The 20,110-nt window shown below is 42.8% G+C and overlaps 1 protein-coding gene across 4 annotated transcripts in view; it reads left to right on the top strand.

Moving 5' to 3' along the window:
* The window catches only part of STS (steroid sulfatase), a 177,593-nt gene that overhangs the window by 121,095 nt on the left and 36,388 nt on the right, over positions 1-20,110 (top strand). The window lies entirely within an intron of this gene.

Here is a 20,110-nt window from a genome sequence, read left to right on the forward strand (position 1 = left end):
CACCCTTGAGTTCTGGGCTCCACAGAATTCAGGAGCAGTGTTCTGAGGGCCCTGTCTACCTGCATCTCGTATACCCTTTTGTAAGAGAAAAAAAGTTTTTTAATTGTTGTCAGTGTCATTTGTATTTTTTATTTTAAGTTGAATGTTTTCCTCACTAGGTGTCATTCTTTTTCTGACGTCCAAAGTCATCCATATTATGCAAAACCAAGGAATGCAGACACAAGCAAGAGAAAGGGATCGCCCCATGTGACCCCACCCCTATTACGTAACCTCGTTCAGGGATCACTCCATAGCTTTCCTGTCTTATATGTTGCCAATACTATGTAAGAAGACTAAGATGCAATCCTTATTATTGAGAGTGTTTTATACAAACTGTATACACTGTTTTGCAATTTTCATTTTCCACTTACCTATATACTTAGGCATTTTTCAATATCAGCATTTCAATCTTCATGTCCTCGCTCTTAGACTATGGTTTACTTAATCAGTCCCCTGGGAGGGACATCTGAGTTCCCACCAACTTTTTGTTTTTCTATTTCAAGCAATACTATCATGAGTATTCTTCTCTGTATGTCTATATGAACTTGTTGGAGCATTTTTTTAAAGAAAAAATTCCCAAAATTAAAATGCTGGATCAAGGAGTCTTTAAAAATTGAGTTTTAGTAGAGACCGAGTAAAATGTCTTACCCTTGTTTTTCCCGCAACAGTGGGACACCCACTGAGGATCTATGAGAATGCTAATTTCCTCATAATCTTACCAACTCTGGAATTATGATTCTAACAGCGTGATTGTGAAAGTATTGGGTTGGCCAGAAAGTTCGCTCAGGTTTTTCCATAACATCTTATGGAAACCCGAACGAACTTTCTGGCCAACCCAATATTTTTTACTTGTAAATTTGTCAGGTGGAAAATACTCTTGCACTACTTAAGTTTCTCTTTCTGCTGCATGTGAAGTTGAGACTACATTTTAGTCCAGGGTTGTATTTTTTTCTCCTAAGAATCCCCTGTTCATATTTTTTGGCCACTTTTCTATTGGATTGTGGGTCTTCTTCTTGTTGATTTGTATGGGCTTTTTACATATTAAGGACATGAATATTTTACTTGTATGTTGCAAATATTTTTCCTGCTTTTTGTTTGCAGTTTCATTTTATTTATAGAGTCTTTTGTGATGAATTCCCATGGTCAGATTTGACTGCCTTTCTTTCATGACTTTGGGGATTGATAACTGGCTAAAAAGGGCTTTCTCTACCCACCAAATTATATAGCATTTGTCTTATATTTCCTCCCATTATGTTTATGGTCTCATGCATTACAGTTAGGTGTTTAATCTATGGAGAGGAATGTGTGTGTGTGAGTGTGTATGTGTGTGTGTGTGTCCCCATGAATTGTCATTTGTCCATTATTATAGGTATTGGTCTTGGTTGGGTAGCCCGCCTGGCTGGTGTGGGACCTCGCAGAACTTGAGTAAGACGGGTGTTTGTGGCCCGATGCTGTACCTTGCCTCTGGGCAGCAGGCATCAGGTCAGGCCCTTTCTTCAGGTCTCTGTGGGTTTCACAACAGTGGAGTCCTTACAGCCACTGTATATCAGGTGTCTGTAGTCCGGGGGTCTCCTCCCATGGGGACCAGCACGGGACGATTGACAAGGAAGGTCTACCCTGTGAGTGGACATGGGGATCGGCTCACACCTGTCCTGACACCCCCGGAGGTTGGTGTCAAGCATCTTAGGGCAGACAGAGATGGCAGCCACACCCCTTCCACTACCTGTTTCTCTTTGGTGTTACTGTCCCACCTGGCCGGGGACACAAAGCCTTCAGATCATGCAGGGGAGAGGCTATCCCCAAATACCCGCAAAGGGAGGTCCCTGCTCTGCTCCTAAATGTCTTTGTGGGCAGTGAGGAGGGAGCAGTTTGGCAGGTGCCGTGTTCCCAGCTGCCCTCACCTGTGCGGATCCCACCTGCATCCAAAGCTCAAGGCGCATGCCTGGGACCCTGCTCTGCCTTCCCCTGATGGTCCGGAATTGGTCTTGTTCCTTCTAGATGAGTCACCTTTGCAAAGAGAGTCAGGACGCACATTCACCCTGTTTCTAGAATCCTCAAAAAACAGGGTGAAAGCTATATCGATTTTTCCTTTTAGAAGATGGAAAAAAATACGGGATTGCTGGAAGACATTTATAACCGCGTTTCTGAGTGTGCGGTTTCAACAAAGGCAGGCAGTTCATGAGCTGAGCCCTTTCTTCCAGGTAAGACAGTTCTCAAAAGGCTGTTAGGATATACCCAGAGAAAACCATAATTCAAAAAGACACATGCACCCCAATGTTCATTACAGCACTATTTACAATAGCCAGAACATGGAAACAACCTAAAGGTCCATCGACAGATGAATAGATAAAGAAGATGTGGCACATATATACAATGGAATATTACTCAGCCATAAAAAGGAACGAAACTGGGTCATTTGTAGAGACTTGGATGGACCTAGAGACTGTCCTACAGAGTGAAGTAAGTCAGAAAGAGAAAAACAAATATCGTACATTAACGCATATTTGTGGTATCTGGAAAAATGGTACAGATGAACCGGTTTGCAAGGCAGAAATAGAGACACAGACGTAAAGAACAAACATGTAGACACCAAAGCGGGGGAAAGCGGGGGGTGGGATGAATTGGGAGATTGGGATTGACATATATACACTACTATGTATAAAATAGATAACTAATGAGAACCTGCTGTGTAGCACAGGGAACTCCACTGTACAGTAAAAACTAATACAACACTGTAAAACCACTATACCCCAATTAAAAAAAAATTAAGTTAAATTTTTTTTAAAAAAGGCTGTTAGGGATGGAGTTGCTCTTGGCTGTGTTCAGTGAAAGGTTTGGTGTTGTGTTCTTGCCTCTAGTCCTGGCCCTTGTGGTTTTCACTGCGTCTTCAGACTTTGTCCTGTTGTCACACCGCCACCACCTGGCTCCCTAGCAATACTGATGCTCCCGAGAGTAAGCGTGTGCATCTTCTCTCACCTGCCACTTACTCTCTCCAGGTGCCGTGCCTCCGTAGCAATCCCCGTGTAGTCCTGTGAGGTGGGGGCTGCATTACCCCATTTTACAGATGTGCAAACCAAGGCACACAGGTGGAACCGGCTTGTCTCAGCAAGCTCTCACAGCTGGCAAGTGGCAGAGGCAGAATTTTGGTGCAGGTCCATGCTGTGACACCCCACATAGTGTTACTTGTGACAGATGTCGTCGTGAGATGTGGCTTCTGCATCTTGATGTCAGTGGGGCTGTCAGGGAAGGGAGTAGACTTTGGGACCAGAGGCCCGAGGTTCCACCCCACCTCCTCCACACCTGGGTAAACCGGGGCAGGTTACCTCTCTGGTTGGACCTCTATTTCCTCATCTGTAAAATGGGATTCTAACATTGCCTATCCAGTTGCAAACTGGTATATATATGTACATCTGGAAAACTTAACATAAACCATAATGGAAAAGAATATGAATATGTATAACTGAGACACTTTGCTGTACACCAGTAATCAACACAACATTGTAATTCAACTATACTTCAATAAAAAATAAATTAAAAAAGAAAAACTTTGCAAAAAAAAAAAACAAACAACAGCACTCACTGCCTCTCTTGCTGGGCCATCTTGGAAACTGTCCAGGATGTGTTAAGAACTCTATAGATGTCCATCAGTATTATGACAGCTACACACACAACTTCCATTGTGTGTCTTCACTTCACCATCTCTCCTCGAACTATACTTTCTTAGTCTTTTTTGGTGGGAAAGGGGAGCAAATGGCCTCTGATGTCGCGGGTGCCAGTTTCATGTGTTAGAGTCTTGGGACATCCTGTTGGTTTGATGTGTAGCCGTGAGAAAATGGAGTAAATGTGACCGAGTTCAAGCTCGTACCGCTCCCTGCACAGCACGCCGATAAATAGAGAGACAAGTTAGTGGGGCAAGGGGTAGCGACTTTATTCGGAAAGCCAGCAGACCGAGAAGGTGGTGGGCTATGTCCCAAAGACCTATCTTCCCCAAGTTAAAGCTCAGGCTTCTTTGACACCAAAAGGGGAGGGAGTAAAGTCAAACATTTTCTGGTGCTGGTCAGCCTCTGGAGGGGATGTGTTCATTGCTTCCTTCCTGCAGTCGTTCACAGGGGGACCTGGTCGGAATGTTTCCTGTGAGCTAAGCAAACGTATTTTAGCTTCATGCTCATGACCTGGAAGGCAGGGTCCCCAGAGATGGGCCATTAGGTATATAGGCACCATCCCTTTAGTGATGAACTTGTGATACAATAGAGAGGTTCTTCCCTATTACATCAATAGCATCTTTCCATAGTCTTTGCCATCTGAGATCACTGGAACATGACTCTCTGTGTACAGGCTGTAGGAGCTGCATCTCCAAGAAACCCTGTGGATCGGGAATTCAGGGTTGCTGACTGAGTCTGCGGGGAGATAACTGTGTGTGTTTGCAGGTGGTTTCTGGGCTGACCCACTTGGCTGCATCTCTCAATATGGCGGCTGTAGCCTTGGGTTGGGGGCAGTTATGACTTCATGCTCTTCAGTTACCTTAGGATGGAAGCATTTGGGATGGAAAGTCTCTTTACGGAGGACTCTATAAGTCATTTGATTTGCTCCCAACCAGTAGAGAAAAAGTGAAGCCAGGTCATCAAGTAGCATATATCCCTAAACAAACTCTTTCTCCAACCAAAATGGATCCTTGTTCATTGGGTACCCCAGATAACACTGATGCAAAAAACTAAAACAGAACAAAGCTCTGTCATTTCTGGAGTTTGCTGGGTGCTTGCTACACTGAACAGAAAATTCCATTTATTAAGGCCACTGACAGCAGATGCACCCATCGACTCTAATTTACAGAAAAATGTGCATGTTTATCAGTTACTTAACTTTTAAAACCAACACTCAGTGACATTCAGCTCCATGATCTGCTGGCAAAATGTGACTTCGGCAACGCGTTCTCATTCCCAGTTCATAGAAAATTGTTAGAGAAGGAGCAGTGTTGTCACAGTATTTTTTCATTCTGAAGTAAGACAATAGCCAGGATAGAGCAAAAGTGACAAAATTACAACATTTTAAGCCTTTTAATTTTGATCGTTTGAAGGTAGAATTGCCCGTCAGATAACTCTGTCGACATCCCCGTTGCCTGCCTGCCAGATTTCATCGGTAACAGCCATCTTATAAATGCATTTATGCGTCTGATTTTTAGCAAGTAAATAAGCCGTGCATTAGGAAGAGGGAAACCTACAAGAAATAAGCGTCTTTGACAATCTTGGAAGCTTTGAGCACTGACTTTGAGAAAAGTCATTTTGCTTTGTCTCTACAACTTGGCATTTGGGTTTTGCTTGGTGCTGCTTTGCAGTTAAGCCAAGGGGAAGAAGAGAAAGGAAAGGGCATTGCTGTTTATTTTGAAATAGAAGGAATGACCACAGATGCCAGTAGCGTAGATGCTTCCATTCTTTGACACCTCATCCCCATTCGGGGATGCTTCTGTACACAACAGCTGTTCTACACAGGAGCGAGGCTGGCTCAGACATCATTGGCTGAGGAGGAAGCAGTCCGTTCAATTGGGGTGAAAGAAAGGGAACCTGTCCACTCTGAAAAACAGTGTGGTATCTTTTTTAAAAAATTCTAAACTTATATCAACCATTAACCCAGCAATTGTACTCCTGAGCCGTTATCCCAGAGAAATGAAAATGTATGTTTAGACAGAAGTCTTTACATAAATGCTTATAGCATTTTTGCCTATAACAGCCCTGATCTGGAAACAACCTATAAACAAACAATGGTACATCCATACCAGCATGAAAAAAGGAATGAACTTGTGATACCCACAACCTGGATGAATCTCAAGGGGATTATGCTGAATGAAAAAAAAAAAGTCTAAAAAGGTTACCTACTGCGTGATTACATTTAGGTAACATTCTTGAAATGACAAAATTATAAAAATGGACGACAGATTAGTGGATGCCAAAGATTAAGGAAAGGGTAGGGGCCAGAGGGAAGTGAATGTACCTATGAAAGTGCAACCATAGATCCTTGCTGATGGAAACCTTTTCCATTGACATTGACTGTATCAGTGTCAGTATCCTAATTGTGATATGCTACTAGAGCTTTGCAAGATGTTACCATTGGGGGAAACTAAATACTGTGGATCTCTTTGTATCATTTCTTACAATCGCCTGTGAATTTATAATTATCTCAAAAGAAAAAGTTCACTTAAAAATTAAATAAATTTTAAAGATTGTTTTAAAAAGAAAGGGAACCTGTGACCAGGACAGTATAAACAGACTTCGGACAAGCACAGGTGTTGTGAGTGCTGACGGCACCCAGGGTAGAATACACACCCACCTGCATGTGTGTGTGCGTGAGCACAAATCGTGTGCTACCCGTGTCCTTCCCCTCCTCGCCCCGCACAAGCCAGGAAGTCCCTTAGCTCTTTGTGGCCACGCAGGGGACCTCCACTTGCCGTCATCCGCAGCTCTGTTGTGCGTGACCTTGTTTGGCATGTCATGCCACGTGCCGGGATGCCCATCCTCAGAACGGCCATCGCCTGGGGTGGGGTCTTTATTCTCACGGGAGAAAGGTTTTAACCCCTCTGTTCAGAGTCTCCCTAGAGTCCCATGTGGAGCATTTCCTAATCCAAAGGACGGCTCTTCTTCATTTGCTGCTTGGCAGGTCTGGGTGGTGCTGGAGGTGAGGTCACTGGTCAGGGTCTGATCTTCCCGTGCACGCTGTCTAAAGGGTCACCCATCTGCTGTTTGCCATCAGTTTCTCATTCTGCTCTTAAAGCAGCCTAGGGAGAGGCTGGAGGGCTTGCCCTTGTTTTAGGAGGGAGAAGAATGATCTCCAGGTCGACGGCCGCTTAACCACTGGAGATCAACTCTGCAAACCCCATTAAGTCTCCGATGGTGTCTACACTGCAGAATCAGACGTCTGCACACCTGGGCTGCCTCCTGAAGTCTGATACTTGAACCCCGTGCCCACTGACCATGAACCCCTCCAACATGTTTATTGGGCTTCTTTACATGGATCTTTTTAAAGAAGAGAGAAATGGAATCCTAACCTAGAGGCAATGTCAGAAGGTGTGGTTAAGACAAAGGCACATTATGGCCACAGGGGACATAGAGAGTAGAGCCATTTAATCGTCCCCCTTCACCGCGCTTGTATAGGTGGCGGTGTTGAAGTTCTTTTCTGCTCTATTCCTCCGTGACCCCTGCCCCATCCATTGTCCACCAAGGTGACACATCCCTCACTTGCTGTAGTGAGTCCTGGGCTCTGCTCTCAACTGCATCCATTTTATGTATTTACTTATTTATTTATTTTTTATTGAAGTATAGTTGATTTACAATGTTGTGTTAATTTCTGCTGTACTGCAAAGTGATTCATATATATATATATTCTTTTTCGTATTCTTTTCCATTATAGTTTATCACAGGATATTGAATACAGTTCCCTGTGCTCTACAGTAGGTCCTGGTTGTTTATCCATCCTATATATACTAGTTTGCATTTGCTAATCCCAAACTCCCAATCCTTCCTTCGCACACCCACCCTCCCCTTTGGCAACCACAAGTCTGTTCTCTATGTGAGTCTGTTTCCGTTTTCGTGGATATGTTCATTTGTGTCATTTTTGTAGATTCCACAAATAAGTGATATACATTTGTCTTTCTCTTTCTGACTTACTTCACTTGGTATGCCAGTCTCTAGGTCCATCCATGTTGCTGCGAATGGCATTACTTCATTCTTTTCTATGGCTAATATTCCATTGAATATACGTGCCACATCTCCTTTATCCATTCTTCTGTCAGTGGACACTTAGGTTGCTTCCATGTCTTGGCTATTGTAAATAGTGCTGCAATGAACTCTGGGGTGCATGTATCTTTTTGAATTATAGTTTTGTCTGGATATATGCCCAGGAGTGGGATTTCAGGATCATATGGCAACTCTGTTTTAAGGAACCTCCATGCTGTTCTCCATAGTGGCTGTATCAATTTACATTCCCGCCAACAGTGCAAGAGGGTTCCCTTCTCTCTGCACCCTCTCCAGCATTTGTTATTTGTAGACTTTTTAATGATGGCCATCCTGGCCAGTGTGAGGTGATACCTCATTGTAGTTTTGATTTGCATTTCTCTAATAATTAACAATGTTGAGCATCTTTTCATCTGCCTGTTCGCCATCTGTATCAACTGCATTAATTTTCAGTGCTTTGCTCTTGCAGATGAATCTTTATCTTCCAAAGTACAATTTTTTTCTCCATTAACCTATTCTTTATTTTATATGTGTGCATCAGGTACGCACATCTGGAGAGCTTAACGTAAATCAGGGTATGAGAAAATCCAATGATAGGGCAGCAAGAATAAAGGAAATGTATATAATATATGTTTTCTATATATAGAAAGGGAAGTTTCTATATAAGGGAAGTTCTCTTCCCTTCCTGTGTGAGTTTCCAGTAAATCTGTATTTGTGACAAAATAGTAAATTTTCTGCAGAAAGAAGTTTTTGCAACCTCAGCTTAGAGATGCAAGCAGGAAGAGGAGGGCAGTTAGGATGGGGAGAGGGCGCTGGAACAGGACCAATGCAGGTCTGGTGATCCAGAATTTGGCTGTAAGATTTAGTTGGAAATTCATTGTGTAGAATATTGATTTTCATTCTCTAAATTAATTTATCTTATAAATCATTAACCTCTGGGTTTCATAAACTCTATAACCACGTTACCATTTTTGCAGACCCCAAAGCTTAGTTTCACGTTCTCGGGCCTGGGATGTATATTATTTTACCTTGAATTTACCTCTCAAATTAAAGCGAGTAGTTTTTAACACTCTTTCGTAAATCATTTCCCTAAAGAAGATAGTACCCTAAATTATTGAGGAATGAAGTTGTGCAATTAATTCAAACAGGATTAATAAAATTTCTGGTTACAAAACAACAGCAACAGTAAACATTTATTTATTTATTTATTTATTTATTTTTAATTCTTTCTTTATTTTTTTTGGCTGTGTTGGGTCTTCGTTTCTGTGCGAGGGCTTTCTCTAGTTGCGGCGAGCGGGGGCCACTCTTCATTGCGGTGCGCGGGCCTCTCACTATCGCGGCCTCTCTTGTTGCAGAGCACAGGCTTCAGACGCGCAGGCTCAGTAGTTGTGGCTCACGGGCCTAGTTGCTCCGCGGCATGTGGGATCTTCCCAGACCAGGGCTCGAATCCATGTCCCCTGCATTGGCAGGCAGACTCTCAACCACTGTGCCACCAGGGAAGCCCCAGTAAACATTTATTGACTCACAATAGCTAAACTCTAAAAGCCTTTGGTATATCCTAGTCACTTATTTAACATCTGCCACGGGTTGTTTAGTTGACCCCCCACAGCTGTGCTATGGGAGATTTTCTTCACCATTGCAGGTGAGAAAGTGAAGTCTGAGAAAGGTAAGTGACTGTGTAAGATTTGCCCAGCCACCACTAGGCTACACTGCTTCTCAGGAGCCTGGAAGGATTTCTGGTTTGTTGGATTAATTGAGACAGTAGGTTTGTCTCTTCTCCAGCTGCAGGTTGTCTATAAGACAAGCCTGTTTGGGGCTTCCCTGGGGGCACAGTGGTTAAGAATCCGCCTGCCAAGGCAGGGGACACGGGTTCGAGCCCTGGTCTGGGAAGATCCCACATGCCGCGGAGCCACTAAGCCCGTGCGCCACAACTACTGAGCCTGCGCTCTAGAGCCCGTGAGCCACAACTACTGAAGCCCGCGTGCCTAGAGCCCGTGCTCTGCAACAAGAGAAGCCACCGCTATGGGAAGCCCGTGCACCGCAATGAAGAGTAGCCCCCGCTTGCCGCAACTAGAGAAGGCCCGCGTGCGGCAACAAAGTCCCAACACAGCCCAAAATAAATAAGTAAATAAATAATAATTTTTTTATAAAAAAGAAAAAGAAGACAAGCCTGTTTGGACCAATGGCCTCCAATGGTTTTCATGCAGCTCCTGTATCCTAGGAGACTCTCCGTTCCTGTGTTCTTGAGTTTGCCTTGTACACGTTAGACATGTCTGCTTTCGAAATTAAACAGCGGGTGCAGGGAACAGGAAGATGTAGATGTGGGTATCACAGGGGTGTTTTGGATAATACTTCCTCCACATTCAACCTCTTCCAATTAGCACATTTAATTTGCTAGTTAAATATTTCTAGGCAGAGCGAGAAAAGGTAAATTAGGATTTGGGAGATGGGGTTAAAGCAACGTTCAAATAATATTCCACTGAGGACCAGTATATATATTTGAAAGGTGAGGTCAAAATGTGGGTCAGAAGTAGTTTGAATACCTGTTGCTTTTGAGTCATGACCCAGGGAGGGCTCGTCAGAATGTCAGATGCAACAATCCCCCTGAATAGATGGATTGCACCTGCTGGAATTAGTGGAATTAACCAATCAGATGAAATGAAGCCATGTATTTACAGTAATCAGCATGGTGTCTGGCATGCAAGAAGTGCTCAATAAATGCTAGCTGCTATTGTTATTATTATTACTGTTACTGTTACTATTACTCTCCCTTTCACAGTTGGTTAAAGCGTCTTTGCTTAAGATGTGCATATGAGGCCATTACACTGAATAGAAAAATCATAGATGAGAAAAAAAGTCTACGATGGAAAAGGAGACATCTATTTGGACCATCTTGTGGATTTTTATATCATTAGTAGTATTTCACCTTCTATTTGAAATGTTCCCTTTGGACTTCACACTTCCGAAAGAGCCCTTCTGTCCGTAGCTTTGGTATTTAGGATCTTGCGGGCAGGCCTAAACTGCTTCTAAGAGCTTGAGCTTTCCCCATAAAGTCAACGCATCACCCCAGAGCTATTCGGACGTTTCAGGGGAGCTGCAGGCTGGCAGACTGGAGGTCCCTTGGATTCGGAACCAAACATAAGAGAGGAGCTTGGTAGGGTGTTAGTCAGTGTGTCCGGGTTTGAATTTGAGTGGCGAGGAGGCCTTGAGTCTGGGATTAATGCACAAGGTTTCTGCAAAGGAAAGCATAATTTTCCATTTTGTATCTTCAGCTTTATAGATGATCAAATCCAATGCAAAAAAAAAAAAAAAAATCTAGTCCTAAAACTGAAAATGGGTAAGGATGGTGTAGGAGAGCGTCATAAAATAAGAGCGCTCTGAAGGGCTTGGTTTCCTGGATCATTCAGTGTCCGTTGTCTCTGGACATTCTGTGCTCACAACCCAGCTCAGGCGGCAAGTGTAAGGTGATCCCTCTCATTGCTGGAGAAGTTCTGGCCGATCTCTTTCTAGAGCTTTTCTCTGGCTTCGATCACAGAAATGGCCCCATGGGCGATCAGAGAAATGGCCCCATGGGCGTGCAGGCAATGTCGTTCTCCATCACAAAGCCCGGATAACCTCCCACGGCAAGTTCAACCGGTGGTCATTCCAGAGAGCAAATGAGCTGCAAGCTGTCTTTTCTGCAAGACAGTGAAGTCCAGCAAGTAGAGTGGCACAGCTGCATCAAGAGTGGGGAGACCTGTGTTCACTCCTAGCACTGTCCTGTCAGACGATTTCCTGCTGGTCTGATTATCCGCTGCTCGGGTCAGCCAGCCCGTTGTGATGCTTATGACCCCGGGGAAGCACTGACCACACACGCTGACCACGGAGCCGTCCTCTGACTCACAGGCACACCGGCTTTGGTGTTCCCCCAGACGCATGTGTGCAATGCCACTGCACGGACACGGTGGCACTTGTGTATGTGCAGGAAAGCACCGGTGTGCTTGGTAAGAATGAGGACTAGTTAGAGTTATTCAGATTCTCTCCAGCAAATGCAACACCCTGGAAAAAAAAAAAACACATAGAGTTTAGTGTTAATTGGAGAAGATAGCTGAGCAGAGCCATGAAAGCATCCCAGATGGTTGAGAACAGATGCCGGAGCAGGGGAATCCGTCACACATTACAGCTGTGATGCGACGAGGTCAAAGATGGGCTTTATGCAGGAAATCACAACATTATCAACAACCAGGTACAGCACCAAATAAGGATGCGTTTGCTGCAAACAGTATGAACTCACACAGGAACTAACCCAAGAAGGAAGTGAAGCCAAGTCAAGGAAGGGTCATGCATACAAAGGCAACATTTCCGTCTTGCAGTTTCCTGTTTCTTAGTTACCCTAATAATCCTAATTCTCTATTTATTGTGTTCAGTTACCATGTATAAAAGTTTGTGTTCAGTGGTCTGCAACTCAAATCTCATTCCTGGTATAATCCTTGAAATCTGTAAAATGCCAACCATCTCCTTTTATTATATGTCAGCAGGTATTAAACATGTCGTCACAGGGAAACTCTCCTCTAAAAGTATGCCCCTCAGATAGGCATCATTTAGGAGCTTTTAAGAAACTCAGGTTCTCAGACCTCACCCCAAATTTACTGAATCAGCATCTTCATTTTAGGTGGGGCAGGGGAGATAAATTAGGAGTTTGGGATTAACATGTACACACTACTATATATAAAATAGATAAACAAGGACCTACTGTAGAGACAAGGGAACTCTACTCAATATCTTGTAATAACCTAGAATGGAAAATAATCTTAAAGTATATATATATATATATATATATATATATATATATAGCTCAATCACTTGCTGTACACTTGAAACTAACACAATGTTGGAAATTAAGTATACTTTAGTTTAAAAAAATAAAGCACTAAACAAGTGTTGATCAAATCATTTAAAAAAAAAAAGAATCTTTATTTTAGCATGGTTCCCAAGGTGACAAATAAGCTTGTCAAAATTTGAAGGACACTGATATATAATAAGAACATGCTACGGAACCTATATTCTACATACAAGGTCTTGATTATTATTTTGGTCACCCAGAAGAATGAAAAAATGCATAAAGTAGCCTAATCAGTTCCTTACTATCACATTTGCTTACTTTTCTGTCACTATTTGGAAAATGATTAGGGATAGCTTCTAAATGTGTTTCTAATGAAGTTCTTCTGTATGCACTTAGGAGATGGGAGAGCGAGTGACGTGGTTAAGAGGATGATCCCAAAATCAATGGATGTGGGTGAATCTGATTGAAGAGGAAACACACAGGATGTGGCGACGGGTGTGTTGATGTCTATTTCACCGTGGCTGCCAGGGAAGGATTTAGCCTTTTATCGAGGGCCTTCGGACAGGAAGGTTCCAGGACTCCTGCATCACAAGCTTGTGGCAGGTGTGCCTGCGTGCAGCAGAAAGGGCTCCTGACACGGTCGGAGCCTCTTCTCTCCTGCATGTTGTTTTTTTTTTTTTTTTTTTAATATTTATTTATTTATTTATTTGGTTGCACTGGGTCTTAGTTGCAGCAGGCAGGCTCCTTAGTTCTGCCTCACCGACTCCTTAGTTGTGGCAGGTGGGTTCCTTAGTTGCGGCACACGGGCTCCTTAGTTATGGCATGTGAACTCTTGCAGCGTGCATGTTGCAGCAGGCATGTGGGATCTAGTTCCCTGACCAGAGATTGAACCCAGGCCCCCTGCATTGGGAGCACAGAGTCTTAACCACTGCGCCACCAGGGAAGTCCCTCTTGCTCTGTTTTTAGTGACGGTGGAGGCCACCCTGGTCTCATCACTCAGGATGTGGAAATGCAGTGCATGTAGCAGCCCCTCTTGCTCCCAATTCCCAGTTCCTAAAACCATCCTGCAAGAGTTGCATTTTCAGTGCTTCCTTGGACCTCCTGTCTGGGCAGCATCTGAGTGAGTCTCAGACTATATTTTGTGCAGCCTTTGCATTAGATCCGAGTATGGTAGGGCAAAACCTCATCTTCTGTTTATTTATTACAATATTTCACTTGCTACTGTCTGAAAATACCCTCGAATCAAATAACAAATGCAAAGCTTCTGAACAAACACCACCAGCTCTCCCCCACGTATCCCCCAAAAGCGAGCACATCATTTTTGTATCTTATGCATTGCAAATAAATAATCCAATCTTTTTTGGTCACATATTATTTTTCCCTTTGATGTGTAAGCTTTTGAACTTGATTTTATACTATAGGTAACCCATATGCTTTCAAATGTCCCATCTGTGGGATCCCTTGAGCTCCATGTGATGGAAAGGATCAGGACTGGAGTTTTGGAAATCTTGACCATTTATTTTGGGAAGAAGTACAAGATTGAGTTTACCTACATTCCACGGACATTGCTTCCAGCTGGAGACAATAAATCTATGTGCTTGTTGACAGATATGTCCTGATGTTTGGCACGTTGGTTATGCTTCTAATCCCACATAAGCTAAACAAAGAATTGCCTTTCCAGGGCCAATGATGGCAGAATTTCTCTATCCCACTCAGTAACTGATTCAGGAGAGCCTCGGAACATAGGGTAAAGCTCGCTTTCTGGAGCAACGCGTAGCATTTCCCACGCCCCAGGGAGAGTCATAGTCACCACCAACTGCTGCAATTAGAAACTCTCATTTATCTTAAAATCCTAGCCTCCACGGGAATATTCGACTTCCACCATTCACCTGTTGATCATAGGAAGGACTTAGCTAAAGTAGTTTTAAGGGAACTTTTTAGGGTTTTCTGCGTTCCCTGGAATTACATTGAGTAGGTGGACATTCTTCCTTAATTATTCATGGTGGGTGGCTGCTTCAGGAGATATTTTCTTTCTTTAATGAGCTCGATGTTTCCAAAAGGGTGAATAGGGACATCACAGCATTTTGCTTCCATGTTTTGCCTGAGTCAACCTACCTTGTAGAAGAAAAAAGACAGATCTGCTGAAATAGCAAGGCTTCCATTAGGCAAGCTGATTTTTAAAAATTTTTTATTGAAGTATAGTTGATTTACAATGTGTGTGTGTGTGTATATATATATATACATATATATACACGTTTTCAGATTCTTTTCCATTACAGGTTATTCCGAGATATTGAATATAGTCCCCTGTGCTATACAATAGGTCCTTGTTGTTTATCTATTTTATATATAGTAGTGTGTATTTTTTCATCTCAAATTCCTAATTTATCCCTCCCCACCTCTTCCCCTTTGGTAACCATTAGTTTGTTTTCTATGTCTGTGAGTCTGTTTCTGTTTTGTAAATAAATTCATTTGTATTATTTTCTTAGATTCCACATGTAAGCAATATCGTATGATATTTGTCTCCCTCTTTCTGACTTCACGTAGTATGATCATCTCTAGGTCCATCCATGTTGCTGCAAATGGCATTTTTTCATTCTTTTTTATGGCTGAGTAATATTCCATTGTGTGTGTGTATAGATATATATATCACATCTTCTTTATCCATCCACCTGTTGATGGACATTTGGTTGTTTCCATGTCTTGCCTGTTGTAAATAGTGCTGCTCTGAATCTTGGGGTGCATGTATCTTTTCAAATTAGAGTTTTCTCCAGCTCTATGCCCAGTAGTGGGATTGCTGGATCCTATGGTAGCTCTATTTTTAGTTTTTGAAGGAACCTCCATACTGTTCTCCATAGATGCTGCACCAATTTACATTCCCACCAACAGTGTAGGAGGGTTCCCTTTTCTCCACGCCCTCTCCAGCATTTATTTGTAGACTTTTTGATGATGGCTGTTCTGACGAGTATGAGATGATACCTCACTGTAGTTTGGATTTTAGGCAAACTGATTGTTTAACTCCGATTTTTAACTCCATTGTAAGACCTGAGCTGCATTGAGCACTCCTAGCCCTGGGCTAAGAGTTTGGGATGCAATTCTCTTTCATCCCTTATGGCAACCCTCTACTATTACATGTTATCGCCTCTGACTTAGAGGCAAAGAACCCCAGTGAGCAAACCGGGGACCCAGGACTCAAACCAGGTCGGCTTCTGTCAGGACCCAGAAGCCAGAGCCTGAGCAGTTAATTCTACATTATAGCACTTCCCTTTCACGTCAGAGCTAGGATTCTGCCCAAGCGCCAGAAACCCTTCTCTCCTACGTGGCACGCCACAGTCCTGACTCCAAAGAGTGGCTTAGCACCTGCTCGTGGTGTGAATCAATGGAATGAACAAACTCTCCAGGACCCAGGCTTCAAACCTGAAGGAGGAAGGACCCTGATTTTCACAGCACCAAGTTTTCTCCTTTAGAATGACGAGTTCTCATCTTTTCCAGTGTGCTAGCTCTTGTTGTCTCTGGTTAAATAACAAAGTGCTCTCGAAGTGGCTTGTTTCCTGTATTTGTTTCGTTCCAGGAAGAATGTGAGAAAGCTTTGGAAATAAAGCATTTCATTTATAAGCTATCCTGCAGCCCACCATCGGTAATTCAAAACTATCATCCTACATAGATTGGTATCATTATACCTGGAGAACCTTCTGAAAGATAATATTTGTGGACCTCTGACTTCCAATGTATGGGTCTGAAAGCAAGAATAATACAGCAGTATTTGTTCCCACAGGAGATTTCCGGGCACAATTTTTAGAAGAGAAATATGTTAGACCTTTATAGGATCAATCTCATGAAAAATTTAATGGTTAACGGGCTCCGGGCTTTCTGAATGAGATTCTGGCGTAAGACCCAAATAGTTATGAGATACAAGGGTGCCTCTTGCAGGAGAAAAAGAACAAAAAGGAAATCAGAAATCTGACGGTTTTCCGTGTGTAAATGCATGGTGGCCTCAGCTAGATTCTCTTGTATTAATCCCAGCCCAGTGGTGTGCAGTGATTTTGATGAAAGGGATAAAGTTACCACTCTAGGCAATGAATCAGAAAAATTGATGGGGACAAAGAAAATATCATGTATCATGTAGCAAGTATCATGGTCATTTGAAATATTGGAATTTGGAGGAAATATCTAGGGAGGAGTGTGAAAATGGAGAAGGATGCAAGATATATTTTAGTAGAAGGAGCTACTAAAATATATCGTAAATGCAGCTGCAGGTTCGTCTGGATATGAAAATAGCCTAGAAGGGAATCTGTACCTAGGAGATGTAGCTGGCTTGAACAAAGGCAAGGGTCACCAGGAGGCTTTGGGAACAAACGCCATCCATGACCCTCTGCGTGCCCTGGTCTTTAGCCTGTGTTTACTAGGCTTTTGCGAACACGTGTTGAATGCATGGATGAGGAGGTCTAGGAGCTAACAGTGCATTTAAAAGGCATCTTTTAAAAATTAGTGGACTATTTTTTAATATGTATTTATTTTAATAATGCTTCTTTTTAACTTTTTTTAAAACTAAAGAAAATTTTTTTAAATATTTTTGGCTGTGCCGTGTGGCTTGCAGTATCTTAGTTCCCCAACCAGGGGCCGAACCCGGGCCCTCAGCAGTGAAAGTGCAGTCTCCTAACCACTGTGGACCGCCAGGGAATTCCCAGTAGAGTTTTTTTTTTTTTTTAGCAGTTTTAGGTTTATAGAAAAACAGAGTAGAAAGTACAGAGAGTTTTCCTATATTCATTTCTTCTGCACGCAGTTTGCCATGTTATGTCTTGTATTAGCAGGGTACATGTGTTGCTTTTGATGAGCCAATATGGATACATTATTATCAATTAAAATACATGGTTTACATTAGAGTTCACCATTGGAATTGCGCCTTCTGTGGGTTGGGACAAATGCGTAACGATTACAGCATCATACATAATACTTTCCCTGCCCTAAAACTCCTCTGTGCTCTGCCTGTTCTTCCCTCCCTCCCCTCCAGCCTCTGACAAGCACTGATCTTTTTACTGTCTGCCTAGTTTTGCCTTTTCCAGCATGTCATAGAGTTGAATCATGCAGTATGTAACCTCTTCAGCTGGGCTTCTTTCACTTAGCCATACGCATTTAAGGTTCTTCCGTGTCTCTTCATGGCTTGACAGCTCATTTCTTTGTATCACTGAATAATATCACACTGTCTGGATGGACCACAGTTAGTATATTCATTCACCTGCTGAGGGACACCTTGCTTGCTTCCAAGGTTTTGGCGACTGTAAATAAACGGGCTCTAAATATTTACATTGTGTCCATAGAAGTGATCACGGAAGCCACATTTTTTAAAAAGGCATTTCTTCACAGCGTTTTCTTCATGCTAAGATACTTCTATATAATATATGAAAGGTGAATTTCATTGGAAGTGGAGGTGCGTGGTTGTATGCCCTTTTGCAAAATACCAATTAAAACACAAGGAAGTAAAAGCCTGAATCCTCTGCTCTCTGCCTAATCTGTGTTATTTTATTTAGAAATTATTATATGCACCAAAAGGGGCACTTTTCCTTCAAAGTGTTAAGAGGGGGTTACATCGCCTTGTTGCTTCTTCCTCTGTGAACTCATTAAACTAATTACCATTTTCAAAGTGATAAGCCTTAAATTAGTGTCAGAGTCAAACTCCCCCAAGCCCGAGTGCACACGTGGTTTGCTTAGCTGAACCAAATCACAGCACGATAAATGTCTGGCTGACGATGATTTATCATGGGTGACAAATCACTAGAATGGCCCCGTGCATATTATTTTTGGTCCTGAGGATGACATTTATGTATATGGTGTGGCTTCTAGGAATGTTTATTATATGAGTTAAAACACTGAAAAAGATTGAATGTACTCTAGCCTGTGGCTCTGCAATCAAATAGCAAGAATATGTCTGGTAGCAGATGACTGGGGTCTGGCCTTCACATCAGAAATCATCTCTGCCACCTCCGTGGAGGGTTGTCTCTGTGGCCTTCTACCCCTTTTCTGGACCAAGTTGGTGAAGGTGCAGCCCTGGAGTGCAGGGCCTGTCTCCACGGAGGGCATGACCTACCTGCTGGATAGGATTACCCATATTCAGTTATTATTTCTGCTGCAAAGGATGCCTGGTGTCCTTTTAGAATTCCAGTTGTTGTGATTGTCCTACAGTGAAGAGATGGTCCCCTGTCGAGACGAGTGATGCCGTAGCCACACCAAGAGGATGTGGAAAAGGTTGTAACTCACATATAACGAGGCTTTCTGGGGAAAGCAGGACAGCGCCTAAGCTGGTCTGAAGATGGCTTGAGGGAGATGGGAAAGGAGACAGATTCAGCTTTCATGGTGGGTAGGAGCTGGGGCTTGGATGTGGGTTCCCACATGGAGGTAGGAGCTGGCATAGTTTGAACCTTCCACGGGCACTGGGGGAGGGAGCCCCCAGGCTTTCTTATTAGCTTGTTGGGCACAAGTGGAAGAGGCAGAGGTGAGACTTAAAAGCTCTTAGCTGTCAAACATCAAAAAACCGAGTCAGACCCTTTAATACCTCAAACAATAACTGCATGCAGGGACTAAATTAAAGTAGCAGCATGTGAGTGTAGCAAACTCCGTGAAAATTGTAAATTATATACCTCTAGTCTGACCATCATTTTCTTCTGATCTGAGAGCAGGTGGTAGCTTTCTAATCAGAGAATCCGTGTTTCAGCCCATTCTTCAGTCTTCAGCTGGCTGCTGTTTTGTTTTGTTTTGTTTATTCTTATGGAAAATTTGAGGCATCCATAGAAGCAGAGAGAAAAGTGCGGTGAACTGCCATTTGCCCTGGATCCACATTTAACAGTTAATGAAGTCATGCCTGATTTTATTAATCCATGCTCCGTACTCACTTCCTTTCTTCCTGGATTAATTTGAAGAAGACACCAGCCATCATATCATGTCATCCATGGGTGTTTCAGGATGTAACTCTTAACTTTTTTTCCTTCGTGTCTTTTTTTTTTTTTACTCCTCTGTGATTTTCATTGAGTTCATCCACTTAACTCTGCAGGGTTTGAGAGTTTGGGTTTTGCGGTCAGACTTAACTCTTCCTGTCTGGGTCCCTCACTTCCTAACCGTGTGACTTTGAACAGGTCATGTATCTTTTTGGAGCACTGTTGCCCTCACCTGTGCAATGGAGCCAATGCTCTTTACTCGTAGGGTTCAGTATGATGTAATCAAGAGAACATGGAATAAAGTCCTTTGCAGGCAGAGTGTTCAACAAATGGTACCCGTTACTCTCATTGTTGACCATGGTATCATTATTATTTTGAAGGGTTGCTATATGGAGGTTAGTATACCATGTGAAGTTTGGGGAAAGAAGGTGAGGAGAAGAAAAAGGAGAGTGTGAGGAATATTTATTTTCATGATGGACTGTTTTAGACCTGGATATCTATGGTAAGTATGAAAAAGGTCATTCATCATAAAATAGTTTTAGAGATGTTTGTTTGTATAAGAGGAACTGTGATGATTTAGTTTTCTCCAGTCAATAAGG

Source organism: Balaenoptera musculus, chromosome X, assembly GCF_009873245.2.
Source record: "Balaenoptera musculus isolate JJ_BM4_2016_0621 chromosome X, mBalMus1.pri.v3, whole genome shotgun sequence".
Lineage (NCBI taxonomy): Eukaryota > Metazoa > Chordata > Mammalia > Artiodactyla > Balaenopteridae > Balaenoptera > Balaenoptera musculus.